Source organism: Leptonychotes weddellii, chromosome 3, assembly GCF_054177405.1.
Source record: "Leptonychotes weddellii isolate Sample4059 chromosome 3, ASM5417740v2, whole genome shotgun sequence".
NCBI classification, from domain to species: domain Eukaryota; kingdom Metazoa; phylum Chordata; class Mammalia; order Carnivora; family Phocidae; genus Leptonychotes; species Leptonychotes weddellii.
The window spans coordinates 60,056,452-60,068,236 of record NC_138371.1 but is presented as its reverse complement, the minus strand read 5'-3'; the positions used below and the strand labels follow the sequence as shown (position 1 = coordinate 60,068,236).

General features: G+C 38.5%; 1 protein-coding gene across 5 annotated transcripts in view; it reads right to left on the bottom strand.

The window, feature by feature from the left end:
- The window catches only part of GALNT3 (polypeptide N-acetylgalactosaminyltransferase 3), a 65,030-nt gene that overhangs the window by 27,945 nt on the left and 25,300 nt on the right, over positions 1-11,785 (bottom strand). For 3 of the 5 annotated variants that reach the window (XM_081814273.1, XM_081814271.1, XM_081814272.1), the window contains exon 2: positions 8,192-8,312. The exons of the other annotated variants lie outside the window; for them this stretch is intronic. The gene's annotated coding sequence lies outside the window, so the exon portion shown is untranslated. The remainder of the gene's footprint in view (positions 1-8,191; positions 8,313-11,785) is intronic. 5 annotated transcript variants of the gene reach the window in all.

Below are 11,785 nucleotides of genomic sequence, written 5' to 3'. Positions count from 1 at the left end.
AAAAAAAAAGAGTGCCTTAGGCTTCCCCTCTAGAGAGTTTGATTTAATTGTTCCAGGGGCAAGGCATACATAGGGCCTGCTTTTGTTGTTATTTTAGGCTCTCTAGATAATTCTTTTTTTTTTTTTTAGATTTTATTTATTTGACAGAGACACAGTGAGAGAGGGAACACAAGCAGGGAGAGTGGGAGAGGGAGAAGCAGGCTTCCCGCGGAGCAGAGAGCCCCATGCGAGGCTCGATCCCAGAACTCTGGGATCATGACCTGAGCCGAAGGCAGACGCTTAACTGACTGAGCCACCCAGGCATCCCCAAAATAGATTCTTGATATAAAATGACCAAAAGTTATTTTGACTTAGATAGATTAGATGAAATCCAAAGCATGAATGGCCCAAAGTTTCCTGAAAAGGCTTAGAAATTAATGGTGATATAAATGAGGCACTGGGGTTTTATTACTAATTATAGTGTTGTAAAATCATCTTTAAAATATTTTATTCCCATCATAAAGATGGAAAAACCCATACTCTGAACAATAAAACACATAATCCAACACAATAAATGAATGAGTTAAAGAAAACCAGAATTCTTAATTCCCATTCCTGGGAATAACATCATGTTCCTAGACCTCACTACTTACCAAATTTGAAGACCTATGTGAAAACAGCCAGTAAAACAAAACAAATTTCTCCTAGAATCAACTTCCAATTAAACTCAGAAGTTTCATAGATGAAAAAACAAAAAATCAGCACAACAGCAAATTCAGGATATAGAAACGAGCAGATGAAGGTCTTGTTCTTATTGTACTTTCTAAACCCTTAAATACACCTATCTAAAATGGTCATTTGCTAATTATAAAACATCAGATTCACAGGAGATAGGAATACCATGAAATCGTTTTTTAAACTAGAAAAAATTAATTTAAATTCAAAGACCTTCTAAATTCTAAAGTATAAATGTCTAAAATTAGAAAAATACAATAAAATTCAGAGGCCCCTGGTCTTAAAGAATATCAATCTATATGCTAGTTTATATGTAGACATTACAAGAGGGCATTAATAATAAATAAAAATATCCACAAAATTTTAACTGGGTTAAAATCAATGGATTATTCTCAGGGGTAAAAATATGTTTCTCTCTGAACAGAAAGAACTGAAATACCACAAATTAAAATAATCCAACTACAAAGCTGTGGCTACCAGTTTTGTAGACTATGGTTTCTCAAACTCTAGTGTGACAATTAATCACCTGAGAATGTTGTTTAAATGCAGATTCAAATGGGAAAAGATCAAGATAAGATCCATCTTTAGTCTCTGTTGTCCCTTCCAGGTGGAAAAGGACACATTGCAAAAACATTAGTTAAGCTGTTAGTTTAATTTAAAAATTCCAACTGAAGCAATCTTCTAAAACAGTAAAAACAGAGCATTTCATAACTGCACATGAAAGTAACATTTAATAAAATAAGAGGAAAGTGGTTCTTTCCATTTCTTGTTCCTATATTCAAGAGAATAAACCTTTACATCCCCAGGGATTTAAGGTCTGGTTCCAGGTGACTTTAACTGACACAAAGCCTAATTGGTATATGAAATGTGCTTGCTACTGCAAGAATTAAAGCATGATATAAAGAGTTAAGGGTAATCACAAAAAGCAAAAAATTACAAAACTATATACCTAAAATGTAGCATAGATTGTAGATTAAGAAAAGTATAGCACTGCAAAATTAATATATACTGAATCACTGCCACACATTATCATCTAGATTTCCTAATCAAATTAAAAAACAACAACAACAACAACAACAAAAAACTTGTCCTAATAATAAACCTTATGTGCTCGGGCAGAGATTTTATTAAGTGCCCTCATCTGCTGGTTAGGGAAGGGAGGAGTGGCAGGAAGTCATTTCTGCTTGTATTCATTGGTAAAATCAAATTTCACAGTGACTTTCTATTGTGGTTTGTTAGTTTTGATTATGTCTAAGTCCATGTCCACATCCTTGCCTGCAATTCTTCTGAGCAGGAAGTGACTTGTGGATGTATGACAGGTGACAAACACTGATGCAAAGCAAACTGCACCGAGATGGAGGAGGCAGAAACATCCCAAAGATCCCAGCTAAAGACAAAGTAGAGTAGCTCTAGCTGGCTGGAAAATGCCACCAGCGGACAACTAATTGCATGTAATTGTCATAGAGTAGGATGACTTTCTGAACAGTAGTATCTGCAGGTTATGTGACAAAGAGCCTAGTGACAGAGTTGACCTCCAACAACTTAGAGGCACAGGTTTTAATACAGAAAAGCGTGTGGCCAAACATCCAACTTCTCAGCTAAACCTGGTCAGATAAGCATCTCCATTAACAATATTATCTTTGAAGGTGAAAGGTTATAGACAGGATCTTGATTTTGTGGACCAGCCAATTCTACCGTTACAGTTTGGAGCAAACAAGTAATTACGGAACTATAATACACTTTGGTGAGAGGGTAGGATGATGGTGAAGGGGAGCTCACATACTCTCCAGCTACTGTGAATGAATCTGTAGCTGTGAAAGATATATACTGATAATTTATGACATACTAGACAGTAGAGAAATTTTGAGGAGTGGTTTGAGTGGTCCCACAGATTACCCACTTAACTAGTACTTCCCCTGGGCAGAAGGACTACATTTTAAAAGATTTCTCTGTGTATTTACCTTGTAAACATAATTGATGGCTCTTGGATTAGTAAGGAGACAAAACTACATAGTGATTTGAAAAAGGAAAGTTTAATCTATTATTGAGAAGATTGGAGTAACAGGGAATTGGTTAGTGAGTGAAAGAGAATTCTAAATGTTATAGTAGTAGATATAAGGGGCAACCACTACCCACAAGGCTGAGATAAGGGCCCAAGGAAGAACCCTCCCCTCACCAGCGCTGAGATCCAGAGATCTCTACAGAGAGAGCACAGTGTTGGCTCCCTGATGGTGGAAAAGTGACAGAGGTGTTTCACTAGTGAGACTTGCCAAAAAAATCTGCCCTCTGTGGAGTCCCAGAAGAAGCCAATCATAGCGAGGTGTCAAACCCTGGAATATGCTAGGTGCTGAGGATAACTGCTTGCTTCTGGTTGCTGATGGCACCTGGAGTTAAGAAGCTGTCTTCTACAAGAGTCTAGTGTACATTCATGTATAGCCTGGGCCAATATGGCGCCAAGCTGGTTCCTGGGATAAAATCTGGGCAGCAGGCTCCCTAGAAACCCAGTTTTGTGGGGCCCCCAGAGTGCACATGTGTGGGGCTAAACACAGTGTGTGGGGATCAGTGACTTAGGCAAGGGAACAGGTCCATGATGTCTATAACTCCAGGGTACAACACTACTGCCCAAGTCAAGCTCTGGAGAAAGTGCAGGGGGTAGGGGTGTGCCAACTCTAGACAAAGATGCGCCACACAATTACCTAACACTAGTGAAAACTATGTGGAGGCTGAGAAATAGAGAAAAAATATGCCCAGAAAGAGCCTAACCAGGAAGCCACCCTGAAACCAGGAAGGGAAGCACCTTCTATTTCCAGTGTCCCTCCAGTGCCCTCTACTGGTAAGGCTTAACATCAATACCAGTCAGCAAAGGAGAAATATTTACAGGGCCCTGCTCCATTATTACAGAGCAGAAGAGACTAAATTTGGACCTGAGAGACAATAAATAGGTAACAGCATAGTCTACCCTTTTGACTACTCAGTTTCCATATGTACACACTTTCTCACACATTTGAACTCTTGTACAATAACAAAACAACTCTATATTCTACCTAACAAGATGCAAGCATCCTCCTCACAAGTGAAGAGGAAACCTCAAAATGAGATGCAGAGTGCCGATAGCATTGTATCCATTACTGTGACATTCTGAATTACTTTTCAAATTCTGTCACAATCCCACCTAATATCCTGTTACCTAAAGACTAAATTATAAACTTAATATTAAACAATTTCAATGTAATAATTTGTTTAAAGAAGAAGAAAATGGGAAGGAGAGAAGAAAATGTCACCTCCAAAAATAAAGGTCTATTAAGTATAGTGACCCAACTGAATGCCCAGAAATGTTACTGAAATGCTCCCAAATTTTTCTGGGTCTGATTACCCTCTGGTTCTCATAAACTTCACAAAGACACCTAAGGTACTTGCTACTTTTTGCTCATCAGATACAATCAACATAGTATTATCAACATAGTAAATCAATGTGATATTTTGTGGGTTGTTGGGATAATTAAGATTTCTGGGACAGGAGAACTGACCTGGCCTTGGCTGTGCTAGATAAAAGCAAATTGCCTTTGGTGGTCCTTGTAAATTGGTATGGAGAAAAAGCAATTAACCAAGTCAACAGCTACATACCAAATGCCAGAGGCTGTGTTGATTATATCAAGTAAAGATATCACATCTGGGACAGCAAGCACATTTGGAATCATCCAGTGATTAAGCTTACAATAGTCCATTCATTTTCTAAGATTCATCCAACTTTTGCAAAGGCCAAATAAGTGAGCTAATCGAGATGTGATAGATATCTCAAGTCTTATTTCAAATCTTTGAGGGTGGCACTGATCTCAACAATCCCCTTGGGGATACAGTATTATCTCTGATTTACTATCTTAGAAGGAAGAGAAGTTCTAAGGTCTTCCACTTAGCTCTCCTATCACAATGGTCCTCAACCTATGACTTAGAGAACCAATATAGGGATTCTGCCAGTCATCCAGAATGTCTTCCTTACACATTAAGGAAATGGGAGAAATAAGCACAGGGTAGATCTGCTGACACCTGGGCCTCCTGTGAGTCAGACTTGAGCAAAGACTCCATCTACTACCTACCTACTATAATTCCCCATTATGACTAGAGGGCCACAAATGGTATTTTGGCTCCCTAGGAATTCGTATGAAAGGTCTGAGTATTTTCTTTTCCCCAAAGCATGGCTACATGTCTCTCTGGAGAAGGCTTTTGAGGAAGATCTGTGGTAAATCCTTGAAGCAATTGTGCAGCCTTCCTCAAGACCAGGCCTCAACTTCAATCAAAGGGCTCTGGGCCTGTGAAATGACTTACATTTGGAAACTGGGTGAGAGGTAATGATGCTCAACTGTGGCAACCAAAGTCCATGTTTTTGCCCCAGGCCTAGTTTTTTCTGGTATGTACACAAAGTGATATTGTAATACTGCCCAACTATTTCATTCATCCCATTTGCAAAACAATGCCTTCTGATTACATCTCTGTCCCCGATTTCCATTACTGCATACATCCCTTCTTTGTCTTTGGTGATTAAATGCTACCACTTGTCTTCTGCTACTATGGGATCCCATCATCTCCACTGAAACCAGGGAGCCAATCTTAATAGCCTACAAAGGAGAGCAACCACAGATTTTTTTTCCCCACTAATGCAGGGACTTCCCTCACTAATGTTTTTCTCAATATCTTAGTAAAGGGAGAGTATACTGGGCCTTATCATGGAACATAGTTAGAGGATAGGCATGCAGATTGCACACAGTAAGTTCAGCGAATATTCCTTTTATGAAGGAGTCCCAAAACTCACAATTAGTAGACAATTTCTATCCACTCATTCTCCCTTTTGAGGCCTCAGAATACTAAGGGATAAGGGAATGGGGGAGCAAGTGAGGAAGACTGCTTGCTGCTCAATTGCTATCACTTTGCATTCACCTTTCTACAGGCTTATCTACAACTCAATGGGTACTCATCCTCCACCTTTCAGCTTCCATTCCTCTCTAGAAAACGTGTCAGTGAACTTTCTATAAAGGGCTAAAGAGTAAATATGTTTTACTTTGTGGACCTTACGGTCTCTACTACAACTACTCAGCTCTATTTTAGTTGTGCAAAAGCAGTCATACACAATAGACAAATGAATGGGCACAGCCAGTTCCAATAAAATTTTGTTTACAAAAACAGGTGGTGGATAGAATTTGGCCCAAAGGCTGTAGTTTCCCAACTCCTGGTCTAGAAATCCAAAAAGTCTTCAACCTGAACATTTACATATTTCCCTGTACTTACCCAGTCTCCATTAACTTCCACATTCCCAGATATAAAAGAACCAAATAGTCCTTCACAAACCCGTAACATCATTAAAAAAAAAAAAAAAAAAAAGGCATAAAATCAATGTCTGCCTTTAAGATTAGGCGATATTTGCACCTATTTTGAAACATACAATATCCCCCCACTTATCTAGTCACCATCTGAAATTCCTGCATTACCCACCCCTCATGGGTAAAGAATGAAAACGTCTTATTAATACATGTTTCAGTTGGAAATAAACCAGTGTCAGACTAAACTTTAATTCTTCTCTCAAAAGCCAACCTCAAACAGGATAATTTTCCTCGGGACCATACATAGTCAGTTACCACACAGTGAGGTCTATGAGAATGCTGAATGCCAATCTCCATATAGGGAAGAGAGGGATACCTAATTCTGTGGGATTTGTACTTAATTCTTTAGGTAAAGGGGAGAGGCCCTGAGGGGTTTTAAATAAGGTGATGACCTAATCCCACAACTGAAATTTTAAAATGCTTATTCTTGACGCTGTGCTGCATATAGATTTTTGGGGGCTGAGGGGCAAGCCAGAAAGGAGACTGAAGGTGATTAGGAGGCTATTAAAAGTAATCCAGGTGAGGGATTGAATAGAAGGGGTATGGAGGTTCGGTAAGAGATCTGGGAGTCAGGGTTAGTTGAATTCAGCAAATGAATTGATGTGGAGGCTGGGAAGGTTGTTAAATGGTGAAGTGTGTAAAGATGGGTTCTTGATTTGCTGAAAAAGACCAGCTAAGGAATGCTCTCTGTTCTAGATTATCTGCAGAGGAGGACCTGGAGCTAAAATAACAGGGCAAGAGGCCATGAATGCTAACAGAGGTCATGATAGAGGGTAAGGGTATGAGAAGGAGACCGAGGTAATGACAGCAACAAGTCTTAATCAGTTAAAAAAAAATGGGTCATATCTGAGAAAAACAAAGGTCATGGTCAAAAAGCTCAAATAAAACAAAGAAAATAATTTGCATCAGAAGTCCTAGGTAGGCAAATTATATATATTATATATTTTATACACACACACACACACACACACATACAGAGCATTGTTTGCTCACAGGGAGGAGGAAAATCAGGTGTCAGAGGGCAACAATGAAAGGAAGACTTATCATATACACCTCCTTACTTTTTTAAAATTTTGGAGCCTGTGAAGAGAGTGACTACTTAAAAAATAAACTGGAAAAAAGTGAAGATAGAATAAAGATTTTCTGACAGGTAATATCTCAAATTTCTTAATCCCATTTCTCAAGAAGCTACTGGGGAATGTACATGAGACAGTAAATAAACAATAAAATCATCCGTATCTAAGAAATAGGAATTCCATCAGAAATGTCAGTAAAGAAAAATCCCAAACAACTGCTATGGAACAGTTCTAGTAAGCAATAGTCCAAATTGGAACGAGAGGACAGAGAGCTTCAGAAGAAACCAATAAATTGGTGTGATTATGTGGAAAAATCATACTGAGAAGATGTGGGAGTATATAGAAATAGAAACTGATATGTGGAAAAACTAAGCTATCTTTTTCTTAAATGAATTAATTATTAACTCCATGATTAAAATAATTTTACTCAGACTCACAATATACTTGCCTCAGTAAACAATATGTACATAATCATCATAAGTAAATACTAAAATGGAAACAAAAAATGTGAGAATTATATTGGGAGGCAGAAGAAGGGAGAGCAAGGGGAATGTGTGTAAGAGAGCTAAATATTTATCTCCTTTAATGGGAAGTCAGTAGATAATATCAAATATTGATAACTTAAGAAATAGCAGTATATACATATTATTGCAAAAGACAAATACCGCAAAAAACACCTAAAAGAGGTTGACGTTGTTGCCTAGAGGCAGCAGGACTGAGGGAGATGAGAGTTGACTGGATTTTTTTTTAATTTTTTATTCTTAATTTTTTTAGAAGATTTATTTATTGGAGAGTGAGTGACTGAGTGAGGAGAAGCAGACTCCCCACTGAGCAGGGAGTCCCAACACGGGGATCCAGGGGATCCCACAGATACCCTAGTATGCTAGTAGAATGATAACCTGTAACTCTGCACATTAAAGCATCATTTTTATCTCCACAATAAGTTAAATAAAAAAAAAAAGAGTTGACTGGATTTTTGTTGCTGTTGCTGTTGTGAGCCTTTTAATAATTCTTTCTAATTTTACTTACATATAAGTAGGATAGAAGTACAGGATTTGGAATCAGACAGCCCGGATTTGAACACTGGCTCTGACATCTCACTGGCCTCATAGACAGAGGCAAATTACTTAATCTCTCAATTTTCTTGTCTCTAAAATAGGGAGAAAAATAGCATGCACCTCATTGAGTGGCTTTGAAGATTAAATGTTTAATTCACGTAAATTGCTTAAAATATGCCTGGCACATAAGTGCTCAATAGTAAAATAGTAAATAAGGGCTAATACTTATTAAGACAACAAATATTAACTCTTGTTAATTAATAAAAAATATAAAGACATTAATTAATAACTAAAACCTCATTTTAAAAACAGGAGCCACATATTAAAGTCTTTTCCCTTTGTGAGAAAACTCACAAAGTTAACACCCCCAGGTACTAAGTTGGACTTTATTTCTTGAGACTACAGTCTTCACTTTAATCCACAGTTAGGGGTGGGGGTGGGGGAGGAGAAGACTGGTGAAAAATTCTACTTAGTGCTGGAAAGGGGGAGCTCAAACTGGAATCTGAAGGGTGAGTTTTAGCTAGATAGGCCAAAAGAGGAGGGAAGAGAGTTCCAGGCAGGGATGATGACCCTTGAAAAGACAAAGGCAGGAGGAACACGGTGATAAAAAAAGGCTAGCAGAGCCAGAACAGAGAGTAACATGACAGAGGTGTGCGCACTACGCAGGAACAAAATCGTGCCAGGCCTTTAGGCTGAGTCAAGGAGTTTGCCTTATCCTAAGGTAATGAAGGGCTTTAAGCAGTTTTGAATGTTTTGAAAAGATCCCTCTGGGTACAGCATGGGGAACCAACCAGCAAGAATTCAGATAATCAATAGGGAGGCCATTTGCAAAAATCCAGGCAAGAGATGATGGTAGTGACAGGAATGGACAAAAGTAGATAGATTTGAAAAGTATTTATGTAAGGGGCGCCGGGTGGCTCAGTCGTTAAGCGTCTTGGGCTCAGGTCACAATCCCAGGGTCCTGGGATTGATTCCTGCATCAGGCTCCCTGCTCCGCGGGAAGCCTGCTTCTCCCTCTCCCACTCCCCCTGCTTGTGTTCCCTCTCTCGCTGTGTCTGTCAAATAAATAAATAAAACCTTAAAAAAAAAAAAAAAGTATTTATGTAAGAGGTAAAACTGACAGAATGCCTTTTTTTTTTTTTTTGGTCTAGTCTGATTATATGATTTAAGTAAAAGCTGCCCCCCTTAACTCCTCACCAACAGCAATATACTCAATTGTAAAACATTCACAAACAAAAACTATAAGACATTTCAATCATAAAGTTAACTCTTCACTTCTAAATGGTAAAACCCAGGTCTTGGAACAAAACCAAAAGGCACAAAAATAATACAGAATTCAAAGGAATAAGATGGAAATAACAGCAATCTAAATTCAATAGACTAATTATGTACATGAAACAAGTTTCCTTACTCCTCAATTTCTGTGGTTGCTGCCCATAAAAAAAGCAAATATCCTGCCTGCCCGATTCCTCTCCCCTCCCTGTGCCACTTTTACCCTAATATTTTTACTCCACAATAGGCTTAGAGGAAAGAGAAATATTCCATGCTTTGCAAATATCTAAAGGTGTGTGCGTGTGTGTGTGTGTGTACACAGGCACAAAAGCAGATTATATTCAATCATATATGTAAAGTGCATGATAGAATTATGAATAGGACATCTCCCCCCAGCTCAGGTGTATATTGAGGTGTGTGTGTTGTGGGGTACAGTTTCCTAAGTGAGGTGAGAACTCAACTGAGTCTTAAAAACCAGAAAGAGTTACAGAGGTAAAGATAAAAGGAAGGTATCTCAGCAGGGGTGGGTAGTAACAAGAGAAAAGCACACAGGAAAAAACAATGAACTCTGTTGTTGGAATATAAAATTTTGGTTTACCGAGTACAGATCCACAGTTAAACAAGGGTCAGATTCTGTGGGACCATTTTAAGGACCATGGGTTCTATCCTGAGCAATGAGAAGTTACTAAAAGATTTAAGCAGAGGAGAATTCAGGTTTACATTTTTAGAGATCATTAGCTGAGGGGGTTCTGCTGAGAACGGATTTGAGCTTAACACCATCTGCTAAGATTTCAGGTAGCAGGTGGCTATGGTACCCCAGTTAAGAGTTGATGAAACCCTGAACTAGAGAAGTAGAATTTGTGGGGGAAAGAAGGGTGAAAATGTTAACAGATTCAGTGATCTGATAGTTGTGGAGGTTAAGAAAAGAGAGTAAAAAAATGACTCCTGGATTTCTGCCATGATAGTTGGATAGTGGTACAGATCCATAAGCCATTCTCCAAAATCCCTGCAGCCAAATATGTTTTAAAGTTCAGAATATTTTGAAAAAAAATTCAGAGTATTTTGGATGTTAGAAAGGAGACATGGTTTACATACCCAGTATAACAATGTACCCCCAACAGTTCCTGGAACAATACCAAGTAATCAAATATAGCAGCATGTCTGTAGAAGACACATCCCACCAAGTGGAATAAATGATAAATAGCTTCCTGACAGTGCATTTAGGTTTTGTAGCAAATTGAGTTCAAGTTTTGCTGACAAATGAGTTACCAAAAACATTTTGGTTTTCAGAGATTTTTTTTTTTTGGTTCTGGAATTGTGGATAAGAAATGTTAAATGTAGTAACACCTACAAATAAAATAAAGGAAGTAAAACAGGTTGTTTTTGTCTTTGATGGGATGAATGATCTCAGATAATTATGACATCTTAAAGATGTCCAGCGGGGATTGGGATAGATGAACAAACTGGTGGGACAGCTTAAAACTAAAACAATTACAGGGAAAATGTAAACTCGGGGAAATACTCTATTTGGTGCCAAAAATATGAGCCCAACTCAGAGAATGACTCAAGGAAATTTCATCTGTCAATAGTCACTAATGACCCAGTATTCAGAGTCCTCCTCGTCTCTGCTGTACCACATAAATTAATGCATTCTGGTCTCTTGCCATTTGTGGCACTGATTTGAATTCAATGTTGCTATTAGCAGTACATTAACTGTGTTAAAATTACCCAAATTATAGAAAATGAATTATTCTGATATTGATGCATAATTCTGATGCATAATTAGGTGATTGAAAATACGTCCTTCCCGGGGCGCCTGGGTGGCTCAGCTGGTTGAGCGTCTGCCTTCGGCTCAGGTCATGATCCCAGGGTCCTGGGATCGAGCCCCGCATCGGGCTCCCTGCTCCGCGGGAAGCCTGCTTCTCCCTCTCCCACTCCCCCTGCTCGTGTTCCCTCTCTCGCTGTGTCTCTCTCTGTCAAATAAATAAATAAAATCTTTAAAAAAAAAAAATATGTCCTTCCCTATCAGATTTTCTAACCATAAAAGATCTGTCATAACAAATCCATTTCTACACTTTATGAACCAGAGAACTGAATATGTTCTCAAGATGATTTGGGCATTGATCATTTGCAAAATATTAAATATACTTATTTTCTTTTGGAGAAAAATTCCTTCTATCAGGAGTGAAAATTAAAAGCTTCTATGGAAGGCTTAATCATCCCATCAGAGTTTCCAAGCCTATGTCCCTACAGGTCACTTAGGGACCTCATCCAACCTCTCAATCTCCCAATC